The sequence below is a fragment of the Rhinopithecus bieti genome, unplaced genomic scaffold, assembly GCF_001698545.2.
Source record: "Rhinopithecus bieti isolate Rb0 unplaced genomic scaffold, ASM169854v2 scaffold_65, whole genome shotgun sequence".
In the NCBI taxonomy this organism is placed as follows: Eukaryota; Metazoa; Chordata; class Mammalia; order Primates; family Cercopithecidae; genus Rhinopithecus; species Rhinopithecus bieti.
This window is the reverse complement of record NW_016803344.1, coordinates 3,495,020-3,500,019: the sequence shown is the minus strand read 5'-3', so window position 1 is coordinate 3,500,019 and position 5,000 is coordinate 3,495,020.

Here is a 5,000-nt window from a genome sequence, read left to right as displayed (position 1 = left end):
GGGAAAACTGGTTGGCTCCTGTCTGGGGCAGGCAGCTGATACAGGAGATTAGCTGGTTCCTATAATTGGCACGGTAGCTCCCAATGAAGAGAGGGCAGACAGATTTAAATGAGCTGTGTTTGGGAGGAGGTGGGGAAGGAAAGGAGAGATGATTTGGATGGAGAGCATACATGAAGACGTAGTGGAGGCTGGACGCGGTAGCTCATGCCTGTAATGCCAGCACTTTGGGAGGCCAAGGCAGGCAGATCACCTGAGGTCAGGAGTTTGAGACCAGCCTGGCCAACATGGTGAAACCTTGTGTCTACTAAAAATACAAAAAAATTGGGGCAGCCTGGCCATCATGGTGAAACCCTGTCTCTGCTAAAAATACAAAAATTAGCTGGTCATGGTGGTTCACACCTGTAATTTCAGCTACTCAGGAAGCTGAGGCAGGATAATCACTTGGACCCGGGAGGTGGGGATTGTAGTGAGGCAAGATCACACCATTGCACTCCAGCCTGGACGATAGAGTGAGACTCCGTCTCAAAAAAAAAAAAAAAAAAAAGATGTAGTGGATGTCGTTGGTGCCATCCAGACTCTGTTTATCTGCACAAGCTTTGCCTTAGACAACAGAAATGTGTTTTCTCATAGCTCTGGAGGCTAGAAGTCCAAGATCGAGGCACGTGCAGGATTGGTTTCTTCTGAGTCTCTCTCCTTGGCTTGCAGATGGCCATAGTCTCTCTGTGTCCTCAAATGCTCTTTCTTCTGTGCATATGTATTCCTGGTGTCTCTCTGTGTGTCCTAATTCCTCTTCTTATAAGGATATCAGTCAGATTGGATTAGGGGCCAACCTAACAGCCTCACTTTAAGTTAATTACCTCTTCAAAAGCCCTGTCTCCAAACAGAGTCACATTCTGAGGCACTGGAGGTTAGGGTTTCTACATATGACATTTTGGAGGACAATTAAGCTCATACAGCTGCCTGGTGCATCTTTTCCCCAGTTGCAGGGGGTGATGGTTGATAATGACTCACAACTGCCCCATTTTCTAGAGAGTTATTTTTGGCCAACTGGGTTCGCCTTGCCTGGGAGGTTACCCACCCCCAGCAGCCTGCAACCAGTGCTGTGTGACTCTGTTGCATAAAGGCTGGTCCTCTTGCCCCAGGGTGAGACCAACACTGTGGTGCTGTTCATACTTCTGAGCTCTCTGTGGGATCATGCTAAGGCTAGATTGTAGATGAAAACGACATCTTTGCTCAGCTTCTTCCTCTGCTGCATGTGGCTTCCCTTCTCCCGGGAGCACTCCCCGAAGACATCATGTGCAGCTGAATCTCTGCCTCAGGCTCTGCTTCTAGGGAGCCTGACTTACGACATTGTTTTCTTTCTTTTTTTTTTTGACACAGGGTCTTGCTCTGTCAGCCAGGCTAGAGTGCAGTGGCATGATCAATGAAAACAATGGAAGAAATGTTTATCGAATTATAAATGACTCTAAGCTTGAAGGAACAATCAGTATGTGAGATAATAATGGCTGGGCACTGTGGCTCACACCTGTAATCCCAGCACTTTGAGGGGCCAAGGCAGGAGGATTGCTTAAGACCAGCCTGGGCAACACAGTGAGACACTGCCTCTAAAAAAACAGAGAGAGAGATGATAACACCAAGGTTTAGGGCAATCTCTGTGATCCAGAATGATGGAACAAGTAAAATCAACCATGCTATTGCACTCCAGCCTGGTTGACAAGAGTGAAACTCTGTCTCAAAAAAAAAATAAAAAATAAAAAATAAATGAAAACATTCTGTTAGAATCAACTTACTATATGGAATTAGAAATATATGCATGTTTTAGGCTGGGCAAGGTGGCTCATGCCTGTAATCTACGCCTGTGGGTAGATCACTTGGCCCAGGAGTTTGAGACAGAGTCTTGCTCTGTCGCCCAGGCTGGAGTAGAGTGGCACAACCTTGGCTCGCTGCAACCTCCACCTCCCGGGTTCAAGCAGTTCTCCTGCCTCAGCCTCCTGAGTAGCTGGAATTACCAGCAACCACTACTATGCCTGGCTAATTTTTGTATTTTTAGTAAAGATGGGGTTTCACCATGTTGGCCAGACTGGTCTCGAACTCCTGATCTCAGGTAATCCACCCACCTTGGCCTCCCGAAGTGCTGGGGATTACAGGCATGAGTTACTGCTCCCAGCCAGCTAATTTTTTAAATCTTCTGTAGGGATGACTTTTTGCTATATTGTTCAGGCTAGTCTTGAACTCTGGCCTCAAGCAATCCTCCCACCTTGGCCTCCCAAAGTGCTGGGATTACAGGTGTGAGACACTGCACCCAGCCCTGTTTCTTTGCCTTTAAAAAAAGAATAGTTTTAGCACCTGTGTACACATCCCCAAATAATATAGGTTTTTCTATTTTTGAAATGTATGGACTAGAATCATACGTGTACAGTGTATTGTTTTTTTTCTTTTTCTTTTTCTTTTTTTTTGAGATGGAGTCTTGCTCTGTCACCCAGGTTGGAGTGCAGTGGCACAATCTCAGCTCACTGCAACCTCTACCTCCCGGGTTCAAGCAATTCTTCTGCATCAGCCTCCTGAGTAGCTGGGATTATGGGAATACACCACCATGCCCAGCTAATTTTTATATTTTCAGTAGAGATAGGGTTTCACCTGGTTAGCCAGGCTGGTCTTGAACTCCTGAGCTCAAGTGATCTGCCTGCCTCAGCCTCCCAAAGTGCTGGGATCACAGGCGTGAGCCACTGTGCCTGGCCCATTGTATTGTCTTTTGTGTCTTGTCTTTTTTTTTTTTTTGAGACGGAGTCTCGCTCTGTTGCCCAGGCTGGAGTGCAGTGGCCGGATCTCAGCTCACTACAAGCTCCGCCTCCCGGGTTTACGCCATTCTCCTGCCTCAGCCTCCCGAGTAGCTGGGACTACAGGCGCCCGCCACCTCACCCAGCTAGTTATTTTGGTATTTTTTAGTAGAGATGGGGTTTCACCGCGTTAGCCAGGATGGTCTCAATCTCCTGACCCCGTGATCCGCCTGTCTCGGCCTCCCAAAGTGCTGGGATTACAGGCTTGAGCCACCGCGCCCGGCCTGTGTCTTGTCTGTTTCAGTTAACATTTTGTTTCTCAGATTCATCCACACATAGCTAGAGTTTTGTCATATCCATTATTGTGTAGCATTTCATTATGAATATACCAAAATTTATCAATCTTCCTTTTGAGGGACATTTGAGTTTTCAACTTGGGGTTATTACATGCAGTGCGTCTATCCATGGGTCTCGGTGCACATGAGAAGGATTACTGGGTTATAGAGTATATGTGTCTTCAGTTTTACTGATAATACCAGATAGTTTCCCAAAGCCATATCAGTTTATATTCTCACCAGTAGTGTAAAAATGTTCCCATTCTCTATACCTTCATCAAATCTTGGCATTGTCAGAGTATATGATTATACTGTCATATACATTGTCAGAGTATATGATGATTATCGATATGATTACTCCTATTGTAAACACATAGGAGTGTAGTATACAGTTTATTTTCCAAACCTGCCTTTTCAAAAACATAATACAGCTTGGAATTTGTGCTATCAAAAATATGAAGACATTCATTTTCATGCTTGTATAACATATTATGGTATAAATACCTTACTTTTCCCCTCCACTTTCTTGAATAACGCATCATTTTCAACATAGACTTGTAGGGCAAAGATGGCACATTATTCACAGCTCATTTCTCTGCCCGTGGCAGACATTACTAATTGATCACGACACTCTTTCCCACTGAGTGCAGATGTAGCCTCAGATCCCTTTTCAACGCAGTGCTCTAGTATCTTGCTATTGAAAATGTAGTTTCAGAACTGGCAGCATCAGCATTACCTGGGAGTCTGTGAGAAATGCAGAATCTCAGACCCACCGCAAACTCCCTGAGTCACATCCTGCATTCTCAGGTGATTCACCACAAGGAAGGCTGGGAAGTGCTAGCCCAGGCAGCCCTTATCAATCAATCAAAGTCATTCTATGGGATGAATGTGTGTGTCTCCCTATTTCAGAGGCACACTACATGGCTCTGTCCTTGGTCCTGTCCTTTTCCAAGCGCTTATCTATGCATTGTATGAGAACATAGGTCGCAGGCTGATCTGATTCGCTGACAGTAAGAATCTCAGAGGAAAGCTGAAACACTGGATTGGGGAATCAAGATACAAACCCACTGAGAGAATGGAGCAAAGGACCGACTCCAACAATTGGCTACATAAAGTTCAACCAAAACAAAATACGTCACAGGAGTATACTTGAAAATAGGGCATTAGGGAGCATATAGCATCTGTTCTGGAACATGTACCTGGTGTTCTACAGAGAGTTCTATTACAGATTAGTTTGGGAAGCACCACTATGTTTTTTCCTCTTTTTAGAAAGTCCATTTATAGGCCAGGTATGGTGGCTCACACCTGTAATCCCAGCACTTTGAGAGGCCGAGGCGGGCAGATCACCTGAGGTCAGGAGTTCAAGAGCAGCCTGGTCAATATGGTGAAACCGCGTCTCTATAAAAATACAAAAAAAATTAGCCAGGCATGATGGCGGTTGCCTGTAATCCCAGCTACTTGGGAGGCTGTGGTGAGAGAATCGCTTGAGCCTGAGAGGCAGAGGTTACAGTGAGCCGAGATTGCACCATTGCACTCCAGCCTAGGCAACAAGAGTGAAACTCCGTCTCAAAAAAAAAGGAAAAAAAAGGCCATTTATGTGGCTGAGTGTGGAGGCTCACACCTGTAATCCCAGCACACTGGGAGGCGGAGGTGGGAGAATCACTTGAGCCCAGGAATTCAAGACCAGCCTGGGCAACACAGTGAGACTCTCTCGATTAAAAAAAAAAAAAAAGGCCGGGCGCGGTGGCTCAAGCCTGTAATCCCAGCACTTTGGGAGGCCGAGACGGGTGGATCACGAGGTCAGGAGATCGAGACCATCCTGGCGAACACGGTGAAACCCCGTCTCTACTAAAAATCCAAAAAAAAAACTAGCCGGGCGAGGTGGTGG